The sequence below is a fragment of the Poecilia reticulata genome, chromosome 6 (assembly GCF_904066995.2).
Source record: "Poecilia reticulata chromosome 6, P_reticulata-male-v2, whole genome shotgun sequence".
Lineage (NCBI taxonomy): Eukaryota > Metazoa > Chordata > Actinopteri > Cyprinodontiformes > Poeciliidae > Poecilia > Poecilia reticulata.
The window spans coordinates 6082398-6098519 of NC_088835.1; the positions used below are offsets into that span (position 1 = coordinate 6082398).

The 16122-nt window shown below is 39.9% G+C and overlaps 1 protein-coding gene across 4 annotated transcripts in view; it reads right to left on the minus strand.

Moving 5' to 3' along the window:
- The window catches only part of LOC103465716 (transcription factor SOX-6-like), a 146501-nt gene that overhangs the window by 123135 nt on the left and 7244 nt on the right, over positions 1-16122 (minus strand). For 2 of the 4 annotated variants that reach the window (XM_008410809.3, XM_008410806.3), the window contains exon 2: positions 716-786. The exons of 1 other annotated variant lie outside the window; for it this stretch is intronic. The gene's annotated coding sequence lies outside the window, so the exon portion shown is untranslated. Of the gene's footprint in view, positions 1-715; positions 10605-16122 lie in introns of those variants that run through there. One more of the 4 variants, XM_081607723.1, reaches the window with a different exon arrangement.

A 16122-nucleotide genomic window follows, 5' to 3' on the forward strand; every position in this document is an offset into this window, starting at 1 on the left:
TAAATGGACTACAAATTGTTCACTGTAGCAGGAGACTTTGACTTCCATTTAGTGTAGTTTCTCTGTTTGTGTTAGGATGGGCTAAACAAAACATGTTCATTACATTTTTTGCACAAAGTGATTCTTGCATAATTAAGTTTTAGTCTGCTCAGTTCTACTTTTCTGAATGAAGTTTCAGGTTTCATTCAGGGCTTCAGCTTCTCGACGTTTACACTTGCACTTCAAAACTGTACATTTGTACATCTTCGAAAAGCAGAAGTGGAGCCTCATGCACAACAAACAAAAGTACAGTAAGTGGTTTCTGAAAGATAAGTCAACAAAAAAAGAAACACTTATCTAGCACAAAAGCAAATGCAACCCCTTTAAGATGGTAAGTGAGAAAAGGTCCAAAAAGAGTCAAGACGGTAGACATTGTATCGATTATCATTAATTTCCACTACTCCATTCATAAAGTATATCTTCCATTACATTAAAACCAGGCTGTGCTCTTCACAAGGAACATCAGTCGTGAGAAAGTTAGTGACTATGTCAGAAAAGATCCTAAACACACACACACAGAGACACAAAAGCTGCACTAAAAAAATCTGGTTTGAAAGGACGTAGCCAAAATCATTTGTAAATTGAAAGCTTATCCAAAGTGCCAAACGGTGGCATGGAAAAGCTGGGAAGGAAGATGGACAGAGGAAACAGTTCACGGAGGATAAAGGGAACTTACAGAGATAAGAGACTTTCAGCTCCAACACCCTCGTCTCACTTGCGGTCGACTTTAAAACGCATGAACGTTGCCTGAAAAACAGAGAAAACTGCATTTTACCACAATGACTCAAGCATCACACATCAAAATGCCTGTTCTTTGTCATCACAGAGTTCCCTCGAAGCGTATGCATTCACCCAAATGATGACGAAGGAAAGCCATGAGATTCTACACACTAGCCATTATTTCACACCGGAGACCTACGAACTGAGCTCCGATAAAGTCTACAAACTCAAAGTGGAAAAACTTTCAGCCCACCTGAGAGGCCTTTGCAGCCGATGTTCGAGACCGAACAGAGGACCAGTGTGAAGTTCACAGCGGAGCAAACAGAGGATCAATGTGTTTCCTTCACAGCGCTTTCACTGAACAAACAGCATCACATACTCTCATACCACGCAAGGTCTAACAAACAACGGGATTTTTGTACGGCGCTTTGAAGTTGGAAAAAATTGGCCGCAATCCTTAACGTAGTAAGCGATGCCTGATGTTCACATTTAAGAACCAATTCCAGTGAAAGTAAGTTAAAAAAAAAAAACAAAAAGGTCTCTGGTCGTTCGGACAGCTCTCTGTTCTTCAGCGGCCCAGCCTGAACAAACCACTTTGACTCCGAGGGCTGACCTGGGGTTGACCTCAATTTGGTCTCATACACCCCACGCGCTCACGCCGCAAGCAGGCGTTGCTGAAGCAGGAGGTCACAGAAAACAAATAACATCAAAGAGGTCAAAACAGCCAACAAGGTTCTTTGAAGGCACCGCGCCACGTAACGGGCGGCTGCGACAGAGCAGAGTGGCCCTAAATTGAGGAAGGATAGAGGATGGCCTTAATTGATAGTGGGAGGTCAGTAATTTAAGAAATACAGAGGTGAACAAGATAAAGAGGAACTTCATGGAGTGGAAAAAGAAAGCAATACTTGCTCCAACAGAACTTGGCATCATGACGGCTCCTAAATGCGGCATCTAAGTTGTGCAAAAAGGGCAATACAAACACGCCTTTGATTCCAAAATTTGAGGCTAATTGAGAACAATGAAGGAAAAAGCAAACTCTGGGCATGTATGATCTTTTATTCATGTCCATAGTCAACCAAATGATTTTCTCTTCCATTTCTTTCTCTCAGGGCACTATTAAGTGTGCACAAAGAAGTGCAGATAATAATGAAAAATCATCTGCAAAAAAAACCACACACTTTAATATATACGAGTCTGCAACACACAAGTTTAAGACGCAGCTCCTTTTCGTTTATGTCCGACTAAATTCAAGGATTTGAAAGTCTCTTGCAGTCGGCTGACTTTGGGACGGATTTGCCAGATCCCAGTTCCCACTCCGCAGCTCCCGCTGACCCGTCTGAACACGTTTCACACGACTGCTGAACAGGTTCTTCTCCTTCCCCTCCATTTCGTACCCGCTCGTCTGCAGATAGCAGGTCCAACACCTGGGGAATGCTGGGTAATCACAGAGACAGCTGGCTGCCTTATTGTGAAGAGGTGCCTCAAAACATACATACCTGTTTAATATGCAAATTCAATGGGAGCCTTGTGTAAGAGCAAAACTTTCTGATGATTTTCAGTATAAACTTGGATCCATAAAAACTGTCAGTACTTGGATACGAGCTGCAGGTAAGGAGAAAAATCAGAGGGGGTTCAAGTTGGAGGGTTTGTGACTTATGGTTCTTTGTCAATTTTTGGGATGTGCATGAAAAATGAACGAAGGTTTCAATGGTGTTTTCACACCCAATAGTCTGGTAGATTTGGTTAGGATGGGGACCAAAGTTGCAACATTTGTTATATATTCTATTGGTGCGGTTCGCTTTCACACTGCACTGTTTCAATCGAACCAAATACCTTTGAGCAACCTGTTCCCCTCCACGCCTGTGGTGGCGCTGCACCAAGAACCGCTGAAGGAAACGACACGAAAAACCTCAGCATAAAACACTGAACGCAACTTCCTTCTTCACAAAATCTAAACACTACACTCCCGGGTTTGTTTTGGTTGTGCTTACCCAGAATTCCCTGTGCTATAGTCCACTTCCTGGTTTTGGAGCACCCTGCGATACCCTTGGCTTTCACATGTGCATTTAAGAGTTCACTTCGACCTAACAAAGAAGTTTACAGATGGGCCAGAGTTCGCATTTTTGGTCCGCGCCAGAGTTCATTTGTGCACTCACACCTCCCCAAACGAACCAGACTATAAAAAGTTTACTTTAAGCATCCTGTTGTGAGATCATTTTAAGATTACCAAGTTATGCATTCAAGGATACAACAAGTACACTCATCTATGTACAATAATAGTGTACTAGGTATTCACTTGTGGTTTACATTTTAGTTTATTGAAGTATATTTAAAGTATGCTTATGAAAGGGATTAGAACTTGATTAATAAAGTCAAGTCAAATGTTTCCCTGTTACTGTTTTTTAAGGTGTTTAGAGGTAATGAAACTCAGCACACACTATTTACTGTTGACTTTTAAACTCCAGAGCATGAAAGTTTATAACAGTTATCAAGACAAACGCATGAAGTGAAAAACTTGCTCTGCCATATTAAATGTAGCATGAGTCGATGACTTAACCTGATTCTGTACTTGGATCAAGATATACTATTCCTAAACTAATCAAGTATAGTTTGTAAACATTTAACTTCAAGTAAACTGCCTCATTTTAAGCATCAAATAAGTACGCTTGTAGTAACACTATAACGAACTGCTTTTTGCTAAGGGTGGGTAAAAACTGTTAATGCAGAACAATCGTCTTTTAGAAAGACCTCGATGTGACGTGGCGGGATTAGAGATGGTACAGGTGAGGTGACGATAAACTATTGTTTGTTCACAGTGGGGTCTGCACCCGAACAATGAATGCACACACTGAAACAACCAAATATGCATGGCCCCAAATGTCATCCTGCTGCAGCTGTCAGTGCCACTTGTGCAGATGGAGACACTCTGGGGTAAGAACAATGGAACTCTATCAGACAGAGGCTATCTCAATAAGCGCGGCGCAGCATGCGGCCCGGTGCTGCCACGTTCAACGTTTCCAAATAATCATATGGCCAATTAAACCAAAATGAGCTTCACTTGACCCATAAATGATGAGCTTATAGCACGTGCCATCTCTCAGATGGCCTCTGGTAACGTCGAACATCGAATATTATTATTTAGCTCAGTTTTTTTTCTTTTTCTCTTTCTTTTTCTCTCTCTCTGAGGGGGCCCGTAAGCAAGCAACACACTTCCAATAAACGGTTACACATTTCACACCATGAAACCGTCTATTATTGCACAGGCTTCTGATTTTTTTTTCTCTTTTTCTTTTAACCAAACCTCATACCCCGCCAACTTTCAAGACATTAGCGGTTCGCAAAAATGAGTTTCTAAAATGTATTATTTTCCAACAGAGACATTTCAGAGACAATTTGCACTGGACATCTATCAGTTGCTTATTTGATTTCTTGTTTGTTTCAGTTCTTGAAGAGTAACAGCCTAAATGCCAAGGACATATTGGTAAAGAAATAGCTCATAAACTTGTTTTAAGAGAGCCTGAAGGAAAAAAAAATATTTATTTCAGTTCCTACCAACAAATCAAACCCAATCTTTCCACCGATAAACTTTAAACTTCTGTCAATTCACCAGAAATTCAAACTGGGAGTGGCGACCGCAAGGATTTTTAACGCTATCAGAGGCTTTTTTTTTTGATTGGGTGTTGGTACTGTTGGTCAACTTTTGCTGCTGATAGGGGGCTAAAAGCCCAGATACAACGACTACACAACCTTATAGGACAATGAAGGCATAAAATTAGATTCTGACACCTGTTGAAGACTTTGTTTACTGGTGTTGATTAAAAAAATCTGAACACGAACCAAAGAGTGCAGAAATGTAGGAGCAAAATTGCTTCTTGGGAAAGCTATCTAGGAGTTATATGCAGATTTAACAAGTATGAATGAGGAAATGTTAAGACAGTTCTCAGGACACGAGAGGCTGTGCAGCCATTCACGTGTGAGTCACGGAAACGGGAAGATGACCCACCTGCTGATATGCCAATAAATGCAGAGAGGCCAACCAGATGCCAACTGAGACTCATATATTGCATCTTGTTTGTTGCAGTTTTAGTGACTTACATATAAAAGGATGAGTACTTTTCTGAAATTTAATAAGCGGTAAAATAAATGTTTTTAAGGTATGTTTCTTTTTTTATAAACGTCATAAATTCGCACTGGCCACTTTAGTAGTGGGTTACTATTTTTTTTTAAAGACACAGGCTTACGTACCATAAATACACACTCACTTTCAAACCTGGAAGATTATATATGTCAACTGCTGAAGTAGCAGTCATCTAACTGAACAGGGACACTCATAACGTCGTGTGACAACGAAGGCTGGACAAGAACGAAGCCTGGCAACAAAAGCCGTACCTAGCTTGGCTATGTTAGAAGCTACGTCACTGCCGTCCTTTTCTTGCTTATGCTAGCTCATAGGACAAAGAGATGGATTAATTACAGGAGTAAGTACAAATAGGAGTCACACAAAGCTGTGTTTTTTTTTTGTTCACTTCCTCTTGGTCAGGAAGTTAACTAGCTGGACATGCTAGCTAGTGTAGCTAAAAGCTAGTGGCATCACTGCTGAGCTCAATGTATTTTAACACGTTAATTATAACATTACTGGTCCCCTTTCCTTTTTATTGCATACAAAAGTGTTGAGCAGAAATGTTTGTGTTTGCGTATTTCTGGCACACTCAAATCTGACACACAAGCAACGTCCAGAAACAGTGATGGAACTGGAGTTTCGATCTTGCTTCAAAACACAATCTCATGGCAGACTGGAAAAGACTGTTGCTGTGAAAAGAAGAAGCCTAAAATAGAACCTCAATGCTAAACATATTGCAGCAAAAAAGACAGCCCTACAACGAATGTCAGCATCTGCAGTACACGTTTATAAAACTTTATAAACACTCCAGGAAAACTTTTGTCCAAGACATTACATGATGAGATGTGATAATTATAAAACACCCAAAAAAACAAATTTAAACCTACAACTGTCACTATGTTGTATGAGCACAGCAGCTATACTAGTGACCCAACTCACTGCTGTCCAACTTTCCACATCATAATTTCAACTTTAGCAGAACAAAGAACTCATCACAACGTCCGATCACGTAGACAGTGAACTAGTGGCTCTGCTGCCAACTTGTCTTAGCAGAAGTTAAAAATGAAAACTTTGAAATTGCTCTGCATCTAAATCTTGGTTTGGCAAACAATCTGACCGTCATTCTGGTTCCATGGCACTACTGACAACTTAAAAGTTTTTGATTTCAGCAAGTTCCTATCTGGTCAGATAAAGGATAAGCAAGCTACATCAGTTGACATAAGTGTTAACAGAAAGTGTGTTTAACATCCAATCTGAGGGATGCTCAAAATACAATAGTAAAATAAAAAAGCTTACCATCGCAAGTTTTCATTTAAATTGACTTTTTAAGCTTGCCAATTGTTTAATGGTCAAGAAATGACTCAGACAATAATGTCTCCTGATTACATAAAATAAAAAAAGACCTTGTTGAAGGTATGAAAGAGGCTTGTTCAAACTGCTATAGAGGGCTTTTAAACAGAGGGATCTGACGAGAGGGAGTTTGAATGAATGAAACACTTTTACGTTCCCTTCGCAAACAACCGGGGCGGCAAGGGGGGGGAAACACTGCGGAAGCTTAAGTGACAATATGTATTCTCTCCCAAGTTGCTGTGAACATAAAATATTGCTAAAGCGAAGGGTGGAAACGGGGTGGGGGGGTGAGAGGGACGAAAGGGGCAAGTGGCAGCACATACATCTAAACCTCACGGCTCCGCTCGCTACCCTCAAGAGATTACATTCTGCTGCTCGCCATTGTCAGACTCCTTCAAGACAAAGCCTGTTCCACTGTGCAAACAGCACGCCTTGGAAAAGATTGTAAAAACAAGAGGTGAATGTCAAAGGCAAAAAAAGTGAATAGGATCTCTCCCTTCTTTTGTCGAACGAGTGAGGTATGCACAAACACATCACTGCATGACATAGAAGAAAGGAGGGCCTTGTGAAGGAAGGCGCTGGAAAAAGTTGGAGCGTCTTTGCGATGAAAAAGCCAATACCGTGAGAAGTTGCCTGCCTGACTCTTGGGTCTATATAAAAAAAAAGAAGAAAAAAAACCCTCCATAAGTATTTAAATGAAAGACCTCCAGGAACATGGGGGGCGAGGGGGTATTTCGTTCCAGACAAACACGAGGAACGACGGAACGATGACCTACGGCTGCCAAGAACGTAAAAGGTTGCAAAACGCCGTTGGGGCCAGTCTGCGAAAAAATAAATAAATAAAACGAGTGCAAAGAAAAATAAGGCAACATGTACAAACTAATGTCTTCCTTCGCTCAGATACGGCGAATTGAAATCAGATGCAAGGAAGAAGCACCAACTCTCTCGCTTAGCTTTTCCGGGGTCTAAAGTCAACCTGGTCGCAACCCCAACAAGGCTTTAACTGTCGGGGGGCAATTAATAAGGGGCGACCTCGCTCCCCTCCGCACCTCCCCTCCACGTCCCATTCTTTAATTTACAAGGCCAGCGCCAGCCTGTAATTAATTGCTGCGTGCATAAATGTAAATGAGTCCACTGGGGGAAGCAGAGGGAAGGAAAAAAAAAAAAAAAAAAAACGGCTGTCAGACCAATATTCCAGCGGGGAGCAATTTGCGAGAGAGGGAAATGATTTAGAGGACGGGGCACAAATCTGCTGCTCGGTGAAACACGGAGAGGCGAACACGAGGGGAGACTTGTTGAGATTAAGAAGGTGGTCGGCACGAATGATTTAAAAAGGACAACTGGAAAAGAAAAAAACAAAACATGTACACCGCTGATAAATATCACTTGTTTTATTTTTATAAGACTTTTTTTAACTTACTTTTGTCTTTCAGCCCTAATGTCTAAACATGACTTTACTATGTTAAATCCAGCAATGTTTCTGCTGCCATTTCTAATTCCTCCGCGTCACTCTGCGTCCACACTGATATATTTTTTGACGTTCATATTTCTCTATGCTGCGACGTCGAGTTTGATGCAATCCTTTATAGAGAAGCCGGGATTTTCTCATTTCTTTACGCTCGCTGCTTTTCTAAGTCCTTTCGCCAGAAAATTCACAACTAAATAAAATGAAAATCCGAGAAAAATGTACCAATTTGAAATCAAAATTGAGTCCCTCAGCATGTTTGGCTGGCAGTGACCTTTTTCTATTATTATTATTTTGTGACTATGTTTCCAGAGATTTTAATAGATATTTAAAGAAGAATTCATTCACTAAGCAAATAAGACATTCCCTTTAAAATTATGCTGGTTTAGAAGACAACAAACTGCAGGTAGGCATGTGAGAAAAGTCTTTAATATGTTTCTAGAATTTTCAAATTATTAAAATCAACATAATTTTTCCCTTTTCCTTTCGCTCGCTTCAAATAAAAAAAAAAAACAACATTGCCTTGTCCTCCAGCAAGTTGTGGAGTTTCACTGCTCCAAAAAAACCAAACAAAAAAAACCAAAACAAAGTGTGGCACGCCACAGAAATGTGTAATCGTTCATTGCGACTACAATAGTGGCCGTCATTCATGAAATCCAGCCACAAAAAGCCGCGAGAACAAACAGTTACGGAAACCATTGTGACTTTAGATGTAAAGAAAGCACATGTGAAGTCCTCAAGGGAGGGAGGGAGGTTGGAGCAGTGACACCTAAACACACAGGTATACACACACACACACACACGCATGCATACACACACAGCAGCAATCACAATAGCGTCTTTATGGAATAAGCTCCTTTTCACCAAAGTGCTTTACAAAGGTAAATGAGATTTTTTTTCCTATAGCGGGCCTCCAGCAATAACAATTGACATCACAGACTGGTCTAAATATGTTCCCCTTACTGAACAGGGGAGACCCGGTATGAGCTTCTTGAGATCGAGACCGAGTGGCGTGCTGAAGCGGCAGTTTTCTTTCTCCCCCCTTTCCTGCATCGGCAGGAACCACGGACTTCGAACACGGTGGCAGAGGGCCATTTTATTTGGCTACGCACCAGCGGTAAGCTGAGACGGATGAATTACCTCTTAAAGAACCGTCGAGGGACCGACCCGACTGCTCGTTTCCAACGTTAAACCGTTGTAGACTCAACAACGTAACTGTTTTTCTCCTTAATTCGGAGCCTCACAAAAGCACTCACACTTTTTGTCGCGTCACGGCCGCAGACCCAGAGGGATTTTATCGAGGTTCTGTGTCACAGACAAACACCAGGTGACTGTAAACTCCAAAATTATATTTTTACAAATAAAAATCTGAGAAGGCATGTCGTGCTTTTATATTTAGCATCCCCAGATAAGCAGAATGAACTCTACACTCTAGCTCCTAGTTAACTGGATATATAGTTCTTGACTTTGACTAGGTCATTTTAAAACATACAGTAAAAGCTTCTAACGGTTCCATCACACCTACGGCTACAGCAGATTTTCCTCCATGATTGTTCTGCTTTTATCTCCTTTCATCTTCCATCAACTCTGACCTGCTGAAGACAAACATCCCCTCATCACGATGATGCCACTGTTATGTTTTAAGGTGAGGACGGTAAATAGTGTATTTTTTCCACACTGTTCTCATTTCCTCTGGGATTTTCTCAAAACAGCTGGATTTCACATAGCCAGAGCTTTACAAAAGCTATTAAGTTCCCCCAATGCTATTTTGAATATATTGTGTGTATATATATAAAATACACACAAGATCAGTTTCAGAAAACGTTTCATTCACACGAACCAGAACATATACGCCCCTGAACGTTGTTTTAAACATTCCAAACACATAGGGGGCAGTGTAGCACAAAGCTAAAACCTCTGCCAGCCAATCAGATTGCTTCAAAACAACCGTTTAACTTCCTGTTTAACTGAGATCCTTTAAAATACCGCGTTCAAAAATAAAGTTGATAAAATGTCGAGCAAGACGATGGATACATTGGCTCATTATTTGTCACAGACTGTAATGGATAGGGTTATAAATCTCCATTTCCCATGTACACGCAAACACAAATACGGAGTTTTCTCAAATCTCTACTTTGGTTGGAGTTTTCATAAATAATCGTTTTTAGCCAAAAGGTATATAAAACTAAAAATGTTTCCCTTGTCCCAGGTATCCAGTTACATGTGGACTGCGCCTAAACTACACACAGGTGGACACTGTGTATTAATTAGGTTGTCCAGGATTTCATTTAGGGGCATCAGAGTAGCGGCAAGCTGAATGCAAATGCATTTACCTGTGATGAATATTTCCTCTTATTTCACAATGAGGCACCGTTTATTTTAAGAAGTTTTGAACATCGTCTTCATGAGACTTTCATACAACAGAGTCTTCAGTCAGAGGCTGAAACAGAGACCCGCTGCAGGGGATTCTTCCTCCCTACAGCCATCGGGCTGAATGGAGAAGAACCTTGAATAATATGAGTTACATTTAATTTCCCTTTGGAATCAATAAAGTGTTAGACCAAAGCAGCAAAAATCACAATAACTACAGTTCACGACTCGCGTGAGACTATGTGAAACACTCACATCCAAATGTATTCTTGTCAGCGAGACACTGCAGGGTAAATGTCAGAAGGCCGAAACCTGAGGTCCGAGTCCAGTCAGCTGGACACTCGAGCCAGTGGCCCCCCTCTCATCACGGAGTGACAAACATGGCCGCTCTGCACTGTGCCACATGCAAAGTAAGCAGGAACCGGTACGGGGGGTGTGAGGTGTGTATTCTGTCAGCAGCATCTCAGGACACACGGCACAAATCGGATGTGCGGCTCTCATAGCGTCACACTGCTGCTACGTTTCTATTCTGGGCCCACCTCGCTTTTATTTCCTCTACATCTCCCTTGCCACCGATCATGACGATGACATCGATTAGAGGCTGCTTTACGGCCAAGAAGCCATGGCAACGCCCCGCGCGGACAAGCTGGCCGTCGACCAATTGTATCCGGGCTTCTGGTCGGCGGGCGAGGGCCATGTCATCCCTGGCCGTCTCCACTTCACCACAGGATCGTTTTGGAGGACTCGTGCCAAAAATACAGCGACCACGCCCTACTACACCGAACCACTGTCAAGGGACGGTTAGCCAGACTTCTTCTGACACCCCGGTGACCCATCTGGGTCGTTTACGGCTGGTTTGCTTTTGAACTTTAAACCTGCAAGATGAGTCTTCCTTCATACAAAGTTACATAAGAATTACAAATTTCCTTGCCGATGTTAGAGTACTATTTAATTAATCAAACAGCCTAAAGAAGAAGAGGAAGCAGTTTGTCGACATGTGGTAAACTGCTCGTAGCAAAACATCTAAAGATTACATTTTGAAATGCTTTTTGCTAAGTGGTTTCATATAAAGACATGACACCAGCTCATCCTTTGAGTCACATCAGACGTTTACAAGGATATAAGAACAATTAGCTACCGGGAAAGTAAACAGAAAAAATAAGTGAGGGATGGCCTAAGACTTTTGTGCAGAGCTAAATACTTGCTGTATTACTGTTGCTTTCTGAGAGGAGAAAGTAAATATTGTTTATACAAACTATTTACAATAAATTTGATCTTATTTAAATAAGTATGTTTTTTTAAGTTCATTCCAGCAATCGGTAAACAGCATCATGCAGCCAGTTCTGATCTCGCTATGGAACTGCTTCACTGGAAAGAAAATATATATAAAATCCCTGTTCTGATGCAGTGAGGGTGAGCAGAAGGTTGAAGGTTTTCAGCATGCAGAGAGCTTTAGACAACAGGAAGTGACATATTGAGTTTTGGGGCAATGTGGCTTTGCAAAAAAGAAAAAAACTCATAGTGAGGCTTTGTTCTATCTCAAGACACTTTAAAGTTATCGTAATTTCTGCTTTCTATCATCCCACTATGTGATTTTATGCCAAATGTCTCTGGATGCTTTTAAGAGGTTTTCTTTGATTTTTTTAAAAAAAATTTTTTTTACATTTTTTCATATTACAGCCAAAAATTTTATTTTATTGGAATTTTATGTAAAAATTATCAGGGGTTTTTTTTTGTTTTTTTTTACAAATGCAATTCTGAAATATGGTATACATATTTCTACTTAGCCCCGTTGACTCTGATACCCCTAGATTTTTTTTTTATAAAAATGAAAACTGATTTTAAAAAAAAAAACATATCAGTTACTAAAACTTAAACAATAAATGTTGAAATTTTAAAGTTTAAGTTGACTGAGGCTTTATGCTTAAAATTTTTAAGTAAACTAAATAAGTGGAAGATTGCCTCAAGGAGTGGGGCTTTATCCCAATCTACAATGTTTTCCTGTATTGACCCAGCTAAAGCACAGCGTTTGCTCCATCCAAATGATTCCAGAAAAGCTCAGCAGGACAAAAGAATGGTTTCACTACATCTTGAGATTTCCATCTTTGGACAAATGACCTTAAACATCAAGTTTCCCTTCAGACTTTAAACGCAACAACTGCTACAGTATCCAATTCACAGGTATCATCACTTCAGATCAACTTATAAAGTGCTCATTGAGGGCTACAGCAAAAAATTTCTATTGTTTGTTTTAACCTTCAGGGCGTGCCACAAGGGTGGGGCTGATATGTCGTGACAATACAGATGCAAGCAGCCTGGCAGACTAAGAAAAGAGAGCTGGTGTATCTTCAACACTTTTAGTCAATTGTGAAAACTTTCAGGTATCCATATTCTCTTCTCTATCGAACCCCACCCGTTTGTTTTTTTAACAACGCCACATTATCCACGAGATGTTTGCTAACGACGCCCACTTTTCAATATTGACAAGACGCATTATGTAATTTAAGAGCTGTTGTTGTGGCTGTGGAGTCGTTTCTAACAGTTGAAATTATTTCCGATGCATTTTGAAAAATATCTTCAACAAAAATCATAATTTTTCTCCAGGTAATCGGGGATAATCTTGTTTTTTTTCCCACCCCAAACAATGTTCCTGTAAGCACAAAGTTCCGTTCACTGAGTGAATTAGACAATACATACGAGTCACATGATATTTCAGACTAAAACAAGCAGTGGTACAACAGCTTGTATTGTTTAGTTAGTTATTTAAACACCTCAAATCATCCAGTTTTTGTCCATTTTTAACGCTAATGCTGTTAGCTTTCACGCTAATGTCTGTTTAGCTGCTTGTTGGTCGTAAAACAGCAATACCTAATTGAGCTTAGAGCTTAAACTGCAACCATCTGAATGATATTAAGGTGATTCAGCAAGTAAAAGAAGAAAGAGGAGTTTAAAAAAAAAACGTCCTCGTATTTCTGTAAAATCACCAGGAGGAGCGCGGTCGCTTAAGAATCCGTCACCGCCGCTGCTGCGTTTGCAGTCCATGGCTGCTGACTGACGACGAAAGGCTCCCTGGAGCAGTTGTGTCAGTCACCTGGTCACTTTCTAGTCTTGGTAGAAATTAAAATAAAGAAATAAATAAAAGAGTCAGCCCCATGATTGACTCGAGACAAACAGGCTGACCACAGCACTTTAGACCTGCAATTTATGACGTTAATATTCGGGAAGTGACAGACTTTTTTTTTTCCAGGACTCCATCGTTCATGTTTAGTCCTGGTATTTGCCTCCGCTGAAGATTATAATCCTTGTACACATTAGATACAATCTTTTTCAATGATAGAATCACACCCTTCATCAATTCTAGGATTTTACGTAACAAAAATAACCAAAAAATGGGCTGTAGCTCAGGGCGCCAAGTTTTGGGGGACCCTAAAAAACGGTTTTAATATTTTTGTATGTTTTACAAACACTGCACTTTATATTGAAGTCATGGAATCAATTTTAAATATTGTTGATTTTTTTTATTACTTTAATCTACACTCACATTAAAAAATTTGCATCTTTTTGGGACCAACATTGAGCCGTCTGCCAGACGTTTTAGGGTGTTTTCGCACTTAGCTTAGCGGTTCGCTTTCACACTGTTTTGTGTCAAACTCATCAAACCCTTTGAAACCATCAAACGCCATGAAACCTGAAGAAGGCAACTTCCCTCTTTACAAAATGTAAACTAAGTTGGAGAATTGTCAGATTTCAGTGATTGTAGAATTTCTGTTTTTTCTTTGGCAAAAGGCCAAAAGCCATTTCTCCCGCTAGCAGTAAACATGCATGTTTGTTTTGGTTGTATTTACCCAGAATTCTCTGCACTATATATTGGAACAGTCTCCGGTTTGCTTGACACTGAAATATGCATTTGAATCGCACCAGAGTTCACTACAACAGAATCGAAAGCTAGGTTTGTAGGAGGACCTGCGTTCGATTACGAGTTCACACCTCCCCAAACGAACTAGACCTGCTAGGCAAACAAAGTGAAAATTTTATTAAAGTGGAATAAACCTTACACCAACCATCCATCAATTCATACCTGCTAATGTGATAATTTGGGAAAAAATATTTTAAAAAAAGAAATTTCCTCTTTGATAGGGCACCAAAACTCGCTTCAGCCCAGGGGTCCTTATTCTTCCAGATCCGGCCCTGCATGGAATGTAAAGGACACACACCAGAGCCAGAATTCTGCTCTTTTAGATTAAATAAAGCAAAGAAGTAATAGATCAGATTTGCATGTGTAAGCAGTGATGAGTAGGAATTTATCAAGGTAGTCGCTTCTAAATTCAACATTTGAAAATTAAAGAAGAATCTGATTTTTTTTTTTTCCCAAAACACTTCATGCGTTTGGTGAAAAAAAAAAGGTGAAATTATGATAAAATTAACTATTTACACAGATAGAAATGTCATTATTCTTTATCATTGAGAGGAACTGATTGCATTTTTAAAATCTGTTGAGTAAATATAATTTTTTTATACATTTATGTCTGCTATAAATGGGTTTTTTTTCTTTGAAAATTACAAAATAATAGAGAAAATGAGCTAAATTATATTTCCACAGTTTTAAGTGCTATATGAGAAATTAATCAGCGTTTAGAAATGTCATCCAGTGTTTCTCCATCGCATTTTCACTTCCAATACACAAAGGAATTATTTAAAATATTTAGCACAAACACAGATCCCTTCTTTGTTTTTTGCAAAAAAATGTATCTTTGTCTAAAGACGCTTAAACCAAATTAGAGGAATTTATCTCTCAGAACTGCCTTAAGCTTACGCAACTTTTTTTTAATTTGTCCTGCTACTTCAGTTATTGGGTTAGTTTCTCCGGCACCAAACAGGAGAAACCAACCCGGATCTCTGCGCTGTGCGTCGGTGCAGAGCAAGAGGAGTTTTTCTGCTCTGAGCTGCAGGATCTTTTTTGTGCCAAGTGAAAATCTAATGGAGTACAAAACCGGCATTGCAAACAAACGATTCCAGATTATTGCAAAATTAGAAAATAAAACGAATGGGTTTGTGATAAATGCAGACTTGAACTACTTTTGATTTTCCTCTGATTTTAAAATGCACAGATGGAGTCCGTATGAACAGTCCAACGCTGCGGCGCTCTGGTTCTTTCAGATAGTTTAGCAGATATGAAACAAACCGACTATTTATGTGGAGATTATTTTACTTCTGAAGTTGAATCTGGGAACAAAATCAAGCCCAATTTCATGGAATACTAGAAAATGTTGTGTTATCTTTTTTCCACCTTCAGCCAAATGGTAACGCTGCAGACGCCTATTATCTTTGATTCCACAGGTGGTCAGCCTCTTCTATTTCACTCATCTTCCCTTCCTTTAGAAGAAAAACAAATTTGGCAATTCAGAAACATTCCAGCTTCTGAAAAACGCGACCGATCATGGTGTGAAAAGTAAAAGGGCTCCTGTTATCGTTTCTGTGACGGTAACTGTGTTTTGAAACAGCAGATAGCAAACAGAGAACAGCATGGTAGCCTGACTAATCAAGCTGCTAATATTAGCCTGTTAGCAGGGATGGACATAGAAACTAGGAGGTACTAGATCACCCGCTCCTTTGTCCTGTGGACAAAAACAGAGCCCTTCTGAAATCTTTTTTTTTTTTTTTTCCACCTTCTGAAATCTTTTTTTTGTTTGTTTTTTTCCACAGTAGCTGTGTTTCCATTGACCAAATGATTGCGTAATTTAACATTTCAAAAATAAATTTGATTAATGGAAACAAAGCGATTCTGAAATTGGATGAGGTGTTTGTTTTGCTTGTATCAAAATTGGTTTATTTCACAAAACTCAATGGAAACACTTTTTTTACAAGTCAAGTCACGTGTGATCAACAACCAGATGTTGCCGCTGGCGCAAATCACGAAGAAGACGACGACAGGAAGTAGCTGGAGGATGATACGAGTCAGGTTTTCCAATGACTTATTGCGTGAACAAACTTATTCACGTGTGATTTTAATTACGTTTGTTATTTAATGGAGACACTGCAATTGTGAAATTGTGTTTTT